Consider the following 13,511-nt stretch of genomic DNA (forward strand, 5'->3'; position numbering starts at 1 on the left):
GTTTTGCTCTATAAAGCAGAGAAAAACAGTTTAACTGAATTTGAATCTTGGTATAATCTATTAAAAATCTGATTCACAAACTTTACAGAAATGTCTCCACCAGAGAAAATTTAATTGACAGAAAAGAATAGCCAGCTACCCATTCACTTGTTCAAAGATGTGATAATTTTTTTAAATGGTAGGACAGACTCAAATTTTATGCATTGTAACCTCTAAAATATAGTTAATAATAGTATTAATCACCATTTTCCAGTTGCCTATTATGTATAAGGGGACAGAGGCAGTGCTTTACGTGCTGTATACATCAAACAGTCCTGAGCAGTTGCCTATAAACTCATGCTGAGCCATGATGAAATTCTCACCAGTTCATGGCTAAGTGAGAAAACTAGTGACTGGAGAAGATGGATCTTTATTTGGGGATTAGATTTTTCTTTCACTTTGGATATTAAAATATCCTTTTTTTCACAAAATGATGGGAAGTTTGTGGAGTGACTGATATATGCTGTTTTTAAGATCTTTCCTTGGCAAAATAAAGAGATGGCCCAGTCTCTGTTGGGCTTCAAAAAAGGAGAAAAAAGGAGGACTACCCAAACACTGCCAAGTGTCCGCTGGGGGCAAAAATCACCTCTGGTTGAGAATCACTGGTGTGGAGTGAAAACTTGAGTTATCTAAACAAAAGAGGGAAGATGGACACATTGTTATAAGACACAGAATTATAGTAGAAGAAAATCTGTCCTGGCCTGGAGCTGGAACTGCCAAGGGTCATTCTTGGTGGCAGAGTGGCAGTCCGTTCAGGAACAAGCTGGACTGTGGCACTGGGGACCCACCTCATGCGAGGTACACAGCTTTTTGAACACGGGCACTGCTAATCAGACTGACAGTAGGGCTTTGCCCACAAAAGGAAAAAGGGATTTAAGTGTGAACTCAGATTGTTTTGAGTTTATTTGAATGAATCTAATTCTAAGGAATCTGTTTAAGGAGAGCATATCTGTTAATGATATCAAGATTTACTTTAAACAGTAGTTAGTATTCATTTCATGGAATTAAAATGGGTTGCCCATTTTTGTGCAAAAGTGTTCATTCAGCTCCTTTCTCCTATTTACTCATACATCTAGTTCTTTAGTGAGTTTTTAAAAAGCTGTCACTTTAATCACTTATGAACACAGTCTTAGAAAGAAAAATCCACCCCAACATTTCTCACTTTCTTTTATGAGAAATTCTTTCATAGTTCCACCTCTGGAAGAACATTCTAAAGATGTATGTGCCACAGCTCTGTATCTGCCACTATGAAAACTCACTAAAAAATGTTACTCCCTTAAATTCTTTCATGGCATATTAATTTGATGTTCTAAAACAAATATTTTACCATGAAATAATTCCCAGAAAATAGTAAGATCAATCTAACTAAACTGGCTTCTCTAGCCCTTCCACCATCTGTAAATGTGTTTCTTATACTTTCTTAAAGGGATCATTTTTTGGTCATTGTATGTGTGTTAGACACTCAGTCAAGTCTGACTCTTTTTGTGACCCCACGGACTGTAAGGATCCGTCAGGATCCTCTGTCCATGCAATTCTCCAGGCAAGAATATTGGAGTGGGTTGCCATTTCCTTTTCGAGGGATGCTTCCCAACTCAGGATCAAACCTGGGTCCTATAGGCTTCATTATAAATATTCTCCACTAATATCTACTAAATCACTAATATTTAAAATAAACAGTGGGGTCTTCCCTGGTGGTACAGTGGATAGAAATCCTCCTGCCAATGCAGGGGACACAGGTTCAATCTGTAATCTGAGAAGATTCCACATGCCAAGTAGCAATGGAACCCATGTACCACAACCACTGAGTCTGCACTCTAGAGCCTGCAGGCTGCAAATAATCAGCTTGCATGCTGTAACTACTGAAGCCTGCATGCCCTAGAGCCTGTGCTCCTCAACAAGAGAAACAACCTCAATGAGAAGCCCGTGTATCTCAATGAAAAGAAAGCCCTCATGCAGCAATGAAGACCCAGTGCAACCAAAAAGTAAAATAGATAAACAAATAATTTTTTAAATTAATAAATAAAGCATGAGACTTCTCTGATGGTCCAGTGGTTAGGACTTTACCTTCCAATGCAGGAGGTGCAGGTTTGATCCTGGGTTAGGGAGCTAAGCATGCCTCATGACCAAAAAACTAAAACAATTTTTTATAAGCAATGTTGTAAAAATTTAATAAAGACTTTAAAAAATGGTCCATATCAAAAAAATCTAAGTAAATAATTAATTAAAGCAATATAGTTCTCAAGATATGATCCAACTAACAAGAGTATTCACCCATCAAATACATTGGGTAAGATATGTATGAGGAAATCCATAACAAGACTGTGAGAGTTAAAAAGTGGAAACAACCTAAATATCCAACACCAGACATCACATCATGTAAATTATAATTCAACCCCACAATGGAATACTATGCAGCCACCAAAAATATGAGCTCTACGTGTATTAACATGGGAAGTGCTTTAATATAGCATTAAGTGAAAAGAGTAAGATACAAAATGGTATGTATAGTAAAATTCTATTTGCACTTCTAAAAAAAACAGATATATGAGCTGTTTGTGTATGTGTAATACATGTGGTGTATGTGTATTGTGAAAACAAATGTATAACTCTATGTATGTTTAAGTTTATAACTGCAGAAAAAATGTCTAGAAAGATACATAAAAGTTATTTACAATCATCTCTAGGGAGGAATATGGAAGAGACACAGGACTTTTCCTTTCATACCCTTCTGTGCTATTTACTTTAATAACTTTGTAAAAAGGATGACTAAACCTTCATCACTAGTTTCATAACTATCATACATATTCCAAAATGGGAACCTCCCTCCCAAGATGAAGGAGTAAGTCTACAAGAAAGACACACTTTGGATTTTCTCTATAGCTCATTGTCTGAAATCCCTAATGGCTTCGAGGGGGCACAAATCCTAAAGCCTGACAAAGGAAGGCCGTATGTCTAAAAAGGAAGTCTCCAGGGCACCACTTTTTCAACAGTGTTCAAATAATTTTAGAAAATCTGGCTTGCCAAACTGGGAACATTCCACAGAAATAGGACTCTAAATTATGAAACTGCTTTGAATAATGAAGTATCCTATATATTATTTTCAGAAATACTTTCAGAAGTTGGGAGTTACACTGTATTTCTGGATTTTAATTTTTCTAAACCAAAGTGATATCATTGTTCCAATTCTAAATCACAATTCAAGCACACTCAAATGTGGCCAAGAGCTGCCCTTGGCCCACAGTAGGAAAGGGATACAAAGAAAAGGCTGACCACAAAGAACACAGCCCTGTGGCGCTCCAGCTGAAAGCAGGGTGCGCTGGCCTGGCATGTGGCTGCTAGCCAGCTGATTTCTAAGCCAGTGCGCTCACGCACACAATGAGGAATCAAGGTGGAAAATTACAGGTGATGGTTACAATCCCCTACTTGCTCTCAGGTACTAAATACAAGTCTTGCAGTGAACGACACAATGTGTGGCCTTCCAGTGGAGAGGGCAGAGGGCTGGCAACCGTCACTGCCACTCTGCACCCTCTCCCACCCTCAGGTTACTCAGTTTATATTTCCTGCATGCACAGAAACAAAAACAGGGACACCAATAAGGAGTGTTGGTAGCTTAACTGATGAGCACAGCACAGGCAGACAAGACGGCTAGCTAGGACAGCCAATTCTACCATCACACTGAAGAGGCATGGTGATGCTCAGCCTCTCCGTCCATGGCCAGAGGCAGATGCCAGTGACCTCCACAGCTCCAGGGACAACACCATGGGCCTCTGTTCCACTTCCATCAAGATTACCATTTGATTTCTTTTAGCCCTAAACCCAGTTCCTTCAGAACTTGGGAAGTAGTTTATCGAAACTCAGTCCTGACTGGTAAGAGTGGAAATGGACACAAGCATTTATGGCAGATAATCTATTTTCTTACAATAATATAGGAAAATAATCAATGCTCTTAACCATCACAAGATATGGGATATATGATTAAGAAAAAAAGACAAGCAAATATCATTTCAATATGGAGGAAGAATGTGTAATCCATAACTCTATACATTATGAACCACTGAGCCTGATGCTTAAACAAGAGTTGAAGTGTGGGGTGGGGCTGCCATTTGTGACACTTATTGAGTCTCAGCCCCACTGGTTAGGTATTATTATCCCCATAGAACAGATGAAAAACTGAGGCTCAGGAGTTCTTAACATGCCTAGGGACACCCAGTAAAAAGTGATAAAGCCCTTTAAACCTCCAACAGCTGTCCTTTCTTCCCATTCAATAGAGAAAAGGAGGTTGCCAGGCCCTCCTGTCTACCACAGGAGGCTCATCTCTGTCTGATCACAAATTTGGCAGAGAGCTCAAGCATTTATATTCCTACTTTGTTGTCTGCCCCAAACTACCTTTTTTACTATCTTAAGAAACTGAAAAATGTTCCACTTGCAGAAAGGTCAAATGTCTTTATTTCAAGAAACTAAAAGGGAGATGGGGCATTGATTGAGGGACAGTGAGCAAGAGAAACACACTCATGTTACTGCAGCTTTGTGACTGTTAGGCCAAGAGCTGGGCACAAGGTATAGCTTTCCTAAGTCTGGCAAGACAATACTATCTTCTGCAAGGGAAAGGGGGCATTTGGAGTTAGTGTTATAAGATTTTTGTTTTTGTTTTTGTTTTTGTTTTTCCACTGTGGAACATTGACCAGGTTCCTGCTGCCTGGACTTCACAAGAATTCCTGGGCTGAGCAAAGGCCTTATTCACCACCAACATATAACTCTTTTCAGTAAATAAACTGCCAAAGAGTCAATATACTGCCAAGTCAATAAACTGCCAAGAGTCTTCGGTTGTCTGGTGCTTTTACCCCAACTGGTTCAAACGCTGCAAGATTCCCAAGTCAACAGGAAACATCTCTTACAAAATTGAACAAGATCCTGCTTTTAAACATAAATTCCTGTTAGATGCACCAGCACATGTATTCATGTATCCATGCCAGTAGCAAAATGTCAAGTGCACCGGTCTACAGGGTTAGGGGACAGGCACCTTCATCCAGGCCAGTGTCTGCAGTGAAACTCCTGTTAGGCCATCATGAAAATGTCCTGTACAATCTCTGCCAGACCAGCTCCAAGACAGCAGAAGATTATACAGGACGTGGCAGACCCTAAACATACAGAACTAGCTGGCAGGGACCTTAAAGTCATGTAAAAAACACACAAGAAACTGAGTGGAAGATAGATTATTCTTTCTGGGAAATACATTAATGTTTTGCATTAATTTTAATGATCAAATCATAGGCACAGGCAGCCTTTGCTTTTGACTTAGGAGGCAGGAGATAGGCTCCCACTCCCCCTCAAACAGCAAGCCCACTACCACCTCTTCTTGTCATCACTGTTTTATTCCTTTAAATGTTACATTCAAGGCCTAGGTTCCTAGTGGGGATTCCCCCCAGAACCACATATTACACTTGAGGTCCCCCTCTTCCTCCACTGGGAGGAAAGTTTTTATATGTGTGTATATATATATATGTACACTTACTGTGTGTGTGTGTGTGTGTATGTATACATCTATATATTCTTTTTCAGATTCTTTTCCATGGTAGGTTATTATAAGACATTGGATATAGTTCCCTGTGCTATACAGTAGCTTCTTGTTGTTTATCAGTTTTATACATAGCAGTTTGTATATGTTAACCCCAGATTCCTAATTTATCTCCCCCCTTACCCTTGCTATCCCCTTTGGTAACCATAAGTTTGTTCTCCATGTCTGTGAGTCTATTTTCTTTGTAAATGAGTTCATTTGTATCATTTTTTAGATTCTACATTTGAGTGATATCATATAATATTAATCTTTAACTGACTTACTTCACTTAACTCTAGATAAGCTCGAGGTCCATCTACCTATCTGCAAATGGCATTATTTCATTCCTTTTAATGGCTGAGTAATATTCCTGTGTCTGTGTGTCTGTGTGTCTGTGTGTGTGTGTGTGTGTGTGTGTACACACACCACATCTTTGTAAATCTTTCAGATTCTTGAAGGGATCTTCAATCAAACAAGGTGAAGAATAAGTGTCGTCAAGCCTCTCTGGTCTTTGTTGTGTTAAAATTCGGCCCCTCATGAGTAACAAGTGTTGTGGGCTTATTGAGCAAATGCTGAGGATACTTATGGGCTTATTGAGTGTATGCTGAGGATGAGAATAAGCCCTGTAAAGTGAGAAGAGAAGGCCAGGGCTGGTGATCAAGCCAGCTGGGATTCAAAGCAAAATGTCACCCATTTCCCCTTATCCTGGCCCTGGCTGTGGAGTGTGACAGAGAACTTGATGGTGTAAGTATTGGAGGAAACCCTGAGAAGCACTGCTGCTTGAGGGAGTCACTTGGGCAGTATTGTGTATGTGGTCATTGATGACCATACACAAAGGTGGTCTGGAGTGTTGGTTAAATAACTTAGCTAGGCCTCAGATTTCTCAGCTCTAAAATGGAGATGAGATTTTTCCCTGGCAGTCCAGAGGTTAGGACCCTGTGCTTCTTCTGCAGGGGCACAAGTTCAATCCCTGGTTGGGGAACTAAGATCCTACATGCCAGCTGGCCAAAAAAGACAAATCTCTAAAGTGGGGATGAAAACAGTATCTCTCCCCTTGCTTATTGAAGGACTACCTGAGATAGGGCCAAGAAAACAATAAACGTCAGCTATTGTGATGACTATTTGTAGGTGACTTTATACTCCCTTTGTAATTTTTTTTTTTTTTTCTGATGTGACCTTTGCAGTGAGCACTTCCTGAGGGTGACAGATGTATTATAATGGCTATGTTAATTCTTTTAAGAACTTCCAGCTACATGTCTCAAAAGTATATTTTTAACTCTGCTACTTAACTATTTCAGAACTTCTATCTTCAAAGAACCAAAGCAAGTTTACCTCTTCCATGTTTTTCTAATATTTTATTTTCTGTAGATATCACATGAAGTCTACGATGATTTGAACATTTCTAAGTTCAACAGACAAAATGACAAAGTGATTTTCCAACCTCTGCCACTGATAACACTTACTGGCTAAAAATGTCTCATATGTATGATGCTTTGAACTTCTTTCAGGGCTTTCATAAGCACTCTTTATTTTATTTATGTGGTTCTTAACTTATTTATACCCTTACTTTTCCCCATCAAGTTCTGAAGGTGGCTTTAAGGACACACAAAATCACAAGATGGAATAAAATAAAGACAGAGCCAAGAAAGAAAACAAAGAAGAAAGAAGACCATAATCCCTGGGAGTTGGGAAGAAAAAGGTACTGTTCCAACTTCTCAGAAAAGGAAACCAGACATTTGTGGGTTAAAAGTGAGAAATATCTGAGACTAAAGCAGTCCTAAAAATGATAACCTGGGACTCTGGAGTATTGGGAAATTAATTCAAAACAAAACAAACTAATGTCAAAGAGACCGCCACCCAGGTGTGTGAAACTCTGGGGAGAGTCCTGGGAGTTAGATGTGGATGGAGCTTGGAAGGGAGGTAGTGTAGACAGCCATGAGCACAGTCGTTGGTAATAACAAAGTGCCGGGCACCATTCTAAGACCTTTCTAACCATCATCTCATTTAATACTCACAGTGACTTATAAAGTATGTACTGGTATTATTCAGATCTTGTAAATGAGGAAAATGAGGCCCAGAAAGACGAAGTAATTTGCCCAACATCACAGAGTGAATGAGTTCATGGAGGAATTAAACACAGACAATCTGACCAGGGCCCACCCCCAACCTCCTTTTCTTCCACAGACCCAATGCAGGCAGAGGCCACCAACAGGAAGGCTTGGCCTGGAGAACCAGGGACACCCCTTCTCAAAGCTGAGAGGGCAAGAAGAGTAGGCATAGTGGGTGGGTCAAGAAAGTTAATAGAAAATGAGGACTCAGCTAGGAAAAGGGGGAACTTGGGATCTAAACAGCTGAGAAAAGAAGAGAAGCTAAAAGCAAAGGAGAAAAGGAAAGATATACCCATCTGAATGAAGAGTTCCAAAGAATAGCAAGAAGAGATAAGAAAGCCTGCCTCAACAAAGAAATAAAGGAAAACAATAGAATGGGAAAGACTAGAGATCTCTTCAAGAAAATGAGAAATACTGTTAGGGGAAGCACACTGACTGAAGCCACCCGTCCTGGCCAGGCACCATAGTAGCCATCTGCATGAGTTGTTTTATGACAGGAGGTCCTGGTAAGGAACACGGAACTAATAAGCCACCACCAACCAGAAGAGTTCGGGAAAAGTCAAAAGGAGACACCACACGTCTGACCACCTCCCCGAAGCCTTCTCGCTGGCATTCATCTTGATTGAGCAAGGTGTGCACCACCAGGAAGGACTCTGAGTCAGAATGATTGGCTAAAGACAACCCAGAAACTAATCCCATCACCATAAAACCCGAGACTAGGAGCCATGTGGCAGAGCAGTCCCCCTGGGTTCCCTTAACCTCCTGTTCTCTGCCCGGGCACCCTTTCCCAATAAAATCTCTTGCTTTGTCTCCTTGGACAATTCATTTCCGAGTGTTAGACAAGAGCCCACTTTTAGGCCCTAGAAGGGGTCCCCCTTCCTGCAATAATACCAAGGGAACATTTCATGCAAAGATGGGCACAATAAAGGATAGAAATGGAATGGACCTAAGAGAAGCAGAAGATATTAAGAAGAGGTGGCAAAAATACACAGAAGAATTATACAAAAAAGATCTCAATGACACAGATAACCATGATGCTGTGATCACTCATCTAGAACCAGACATCCTGAAGTGTGAAGTCAAGTGGGCCTTAGGAAGCATAACTATGAACAAAGCTAGTGGAGGTGATGGAATTCCAGCTGAGCTATTTCAAATCCTAAAAGATGATGCTGTGAAAGTGCTGTACTCAATATGTCTGCAAATTTGGAAAACTCAGCAGTGGCCACAGGACTGGAAAAGGTCAGTTTTCATTCCAATCCCAAAGAAAGACAATGCCAATGTTCAAATACCGCACAGTTGTACTCATTTCACATGGTAGCAAAGTAATACTCAAAATTCGCCAAGCGAGGCTTCAACAGTACATGAACAGAGAACTTCCAGATGTACAAGCTGGATTTAGAAAAGCCAGAGGAACCAGAGATCAAATGGCCAGCATCCACTGGGTCATAGAAAAAGCGGGAGAGTTCCAGCAAAACATCTACTTCTGCTTCATTAACTACGCCAAAGCCTTTCACTGTGTAGAGAGATCACAAAAAACTGTGGAAAATTCTTAAAGATATGGGAATACCGGATCACCTTACCTGCCTCCTGAAAAATCTGTATGCAGGTGAAGAGGCAACAGAACCAGACATGGAACATGGGGAACATGGGAAAAGAGTACATCAAGGCTGTATATTGTCACCCTGCTTATTTAACTTCTATGCAGAGTACAGCATGCGAAATGCCAGGCTGGATGAAGCACAAACTGGAATCAAGATTGTCGGGAGAAATATCAATAACCTCAGATATGCAGGTGACATCACCGTTATGGCAGAAAGTGAAGAGGAACTAAAGAGGCTCTTGATGGAAGTGAAAGAGGAGTGAAAAAGCTTGCTTAAAATTCAACATTCAGAAAACTAAGATCACGGCATCTGGTCCTGGGAGAGTAACAGGCAGGAAGGCTAGGGGTCTCCAAACGGAGGAAATAGGCTGCAAGTGTCAGACATTTTTAATTTCTCTCTTAAGTAGCAGGAGGAAACAAACTACAAGTGTCAGATTTTTTTCCCTTTTCTATACAAATTTAACAAGACGTTTCTTTTAAAATTCTGTGTTGCCATGAAACACAGGGAAACAATGAAAACAGTGACAGACTTTATTTTCTTGGGCTCCAAAATCACTGCAGATGGTGACTGCAGCCATGAAATTATAAGATGCTTGCTCCTTGGAAGAAAAGCTATGATCAACCTAGACAGCATTTTAAAAAGCAGAGACATTACTTTGCCGACAGAGGTCTGTCTAGTCAAAGCTATGGTTTTTTCAGTAGTCATGTATGGATGTGAGAGTTGGACCATAAAGAAAGCTGAGCGCCAAAGAACTGATGCTTTTGAACTGTGGTGTTGGAAAAGACTCTTGAGAGCCCATTGTGTGGTGACCCAAGGACGAAAGAGCAGATAAAACCAAGGCGGGCCTTGGAATGCAGGAATGGAAAAACCAGACCTTTATCGTCCTTCCCTCTCCCATGCTGTAACTACTAATGGAACAGTATAACCTGTCTCCCCTCCTATCCCATAGGGAGAAGGTATTTGCCCTACTCTTCCCCCACATCAGCAAATGATCTGCAAGACCCCTACCCCACTCCTTGTACCCTGGGTATAAAAGTGGACTAAGGACCCCTGTTCACTGTCGGTTCTGCCTTGAGCTGGCCTGCTGTTCTAACAGCGTCTCCCACTCTAATAAACTTTATTTCCCTCTCATTCTGTCTCACACCTGGAAATTCTTTTCCAACTCGCACCTGGACCACGACACCTTGAACTGTAAGGAGATCAAACCAGTCAATCCTAAAGGAAATCAGTCCTGAGTATTCATTGGAAGGACTGATGCTGAAGCTCCAATACTTTGGCCACCTGATGCAAACAACTGACTCACTGGAAAAGATCCTGATGCTGGGAAAGACTGAAGGCAGGAGGAAAAGGGGATGACAGAGGATGAGATGGTTGGATGGCATCACCAACTTGATGGACATGAGTTTGAACAAGCTCTGGGAGTTGGTGATGGACAGGGAAGGCTGGAGTGCTGCAGTTCATGGGGGTCACAAAGAGTCAGACACGACTGAGCAACTGAACTGAATTGAGAATCTAATGCCCTAGGCTTCAATGCCCTTCATTTGGATCCTGCCAGTTGCTGGGTGGGAGAAATTCCTTTAAGTGATTTCACAAGGGGTCAAGACACTGACTTGTTTCTAAAACCAAATGTATCTCTGAGATAGGATAACAGGACGATGATGACAATAAATAATAACAAATAATAACAATGATTGCTTTTTTCCTGTGGTAAATTTAGAGCCATCATTTAATCAAGTATTATTTATTGAGCACATACTCTCTACCAGGCACTGTATCAGGTACAGTGACTTTGAATACAGGACTTTATAGAGGAGACTTTTTGTCATTTCCATAGCATAGGAACTGTGTCCCCAGGCGGTCCAGTGATTAAGACTCTGCCCTTCCAACACAGAGGGCACCAGTTCAATCCCCCATCTGGGAACTCAGATTCCACATGCTACACAATATGGCCAAAAAAAATTTTTTCCCCTAAATTTTAAAATAGAACACCCCTACTTCTTCCAAGGCATGGGTGGCTAACAATCTCCCAGGCTATCCCTATTACAAGACTCTAACAAACTGCTCTATTTGTGGTACAGGTCCCCTCCTCCTCCATGTCTTTAGGAGCCATTCTACCTCCACAGTTCCTCCCTGTGCCCACTCTGAGCTGTGGTTTCTTCTTTCCATCAGATCTGCTCTACCTTGGCCTTTTAGGGATCAGTAAGGCTATATGCCAAACACCTCCAGTTCTCCTCTCTCCAGGCCAGTGACAGGACTGCACTTCCTGGCTCCTTTGTGGAAATGGGGCCACATCATTAGTTTGGGGACATGGACTGTGAGTATAATTCTTGATGCTTGTCACTTCCAGAAGGGATCATTTAACTGCCAATGAGAGGCTCTCTGGAGTTCTTTTTTCCCTCTACATAGCAACGGCAGCATGTGAGATGGTGGTTAGCTCCCAGGGTGACGAGCCAGCCTGACTGCTCAAAATGAACATGCAACATGAGTGAGAAACAAATTATAGGGTTTAAAATAACTGAGATTTGGGGGTTGTTTGCTATCACAGCATAACTGACTGGTGAACAGCCTTTCAGCGAGGCTCAGTTTCTGGTCCATAGTGATCACTCCTGCATCTTCTCCAGGAAAGAGACAGATATACAGTCATGTATAAATAAATACACAGATATAATTTTTTCTTACTATTTCTTAGATTCCAAAGTGGGAGGAAGAGAGTTCAAAAGAAAGAGGAAAGAGGGTGGAAAGAAAAGGAAGAGAGTGGAAACCCTACTGGCCACCTTGATCCAACCTCTGTATATAAATTATTTAAATACAAAAGTAAATAGAAGTTGCAGCTTTAAGAGCCCTTAAAGAAATCTTACAATTTGAATCTGTAAATATTCAGGTAAAAGGTTTTATTAATCTATAAAATGAAAGGCACAATAGATGTCCTGGAGAATAAAAAGCAATGCACTCTGGGGATTTTCCTGGTTAAGAATCCACCTTTCAATGCAAGATACCACATGTGTTAGTTGCTCAGCAACGGACTCGAGCCCACTAGGCTCCTCCGACCGTAGGATTTCCTAGGAAGAATACTGAAGTGGGTTGCCATTTCCTTCTCCAGGGGATCTTCCCAACTCAGGGATCAAACCTGGGTGTCCTACATTGCAGGCAGATTCTTTACTTTTGATCCACCAGGAAAGCCCAAGATACCAGCCTCGAGCCATAACTACAGAAAGCCTGCATACCACAGGAAGACCCAACACAACTAAAATTTTTTTTAAAAAAAAGCAATGTGCTCTGTATAAATTTACAAGACAGTATGGGGAAAATCTTTGCTCTAGTTTAGGGTTTCTCAACCTCTGAACTACTGACATTTGGGGCTGAAAAATTCTTTACTGTGCAGGAAGGACTATTCTGTGCATTGTAGGATATTTAGCATCACCTCTGGCCTCTACTCACTAGGTTATAGGAGCACTGCCCCCAAACCATTCTTACAACCAAAGATGACTCTAAGTGTTGCCAAACATCCCCTGAGGGACAATGTCACCTTCACTTGAGAACTTCTGTGCTAGTTACAGTTACAAACAGGCTTAAAGCTTCCCCTACAGACTGGATCCCTTGGACAGCAAGGAGATCAAACCAGTCGATCCTAAAGGAAATCAACCCTGAATATTCATTAGAAGGACTGATGCTGAAGCTGAAGCTCCAGTCCTTTGGCCACCAGATGCGAAGAGCCAACTCAATGGAAAAGCCCTGATGCTGGGAAAGATTGAAGGCAGGAGAAGGGGATGACGGGGGATGAGACAGCTGGATGGCATCACTGACTCAATGGACATGAGTTTGAGCAAACTCTGGGAGATGGTAAAGCACAGGAAAGCCTGGTATGCTACAGTCCAAGGGGTCGAAAAGAGTGGACATTACTGAGCAACTGAACAAACAGACTGGATAACATTTTCTTTCATAAGAGATTACAGAGCATCAAGTTTATATATTGACACAACTGGACCCGCAAAAAAATCAGAACAGGTTCTGATATTTAAGCCAATGATGTCTCACCACCTTTTCCACAATTACTTTGGGGACATAAATCTTGAGCCTGTGAGGGTACTTTTAAAAGAAAGGCTCACTGAAGGCAAATTTAAAGGAATGTAATGTTTACACTGTTGTAACATGGCCACTCATCAGCTTCTTCCCTGACCTGTATACCATTCCCGAATCGAGAGTGGAACT

At 41.3% G+C, this 13,511-nt stretch overlaps 1 protein-coding gene across 2 annotated transcripts in view; it reads right to left on the minus strand.

Annotated features, from left to right (window-relative positions):
• SHLD1 (shieldin complex subunit 1) overlaps nt 1-13,511 on the minus strand; it is a 119,343-nt gene that overhangs the window by 67,284 nt on the left and 38,548 nt on the right. The window lies entirely within an intron of this gene.

This window comes from Oryx dammah, unplaced genomic scaffold (genome assembly GCF_014754425.2).
Source record: "Oryx dammah isolate SB20612 unplaced genomic scaffold, SCBI_Odam_1.1 HiC_scaffold_10, whole genome shotgun sequence".
NCBI lineage: Eukaryota > Metazoa > Chordata > Mammalia > Artiodactyla > Bovidae > Oryx > Oryx dammah.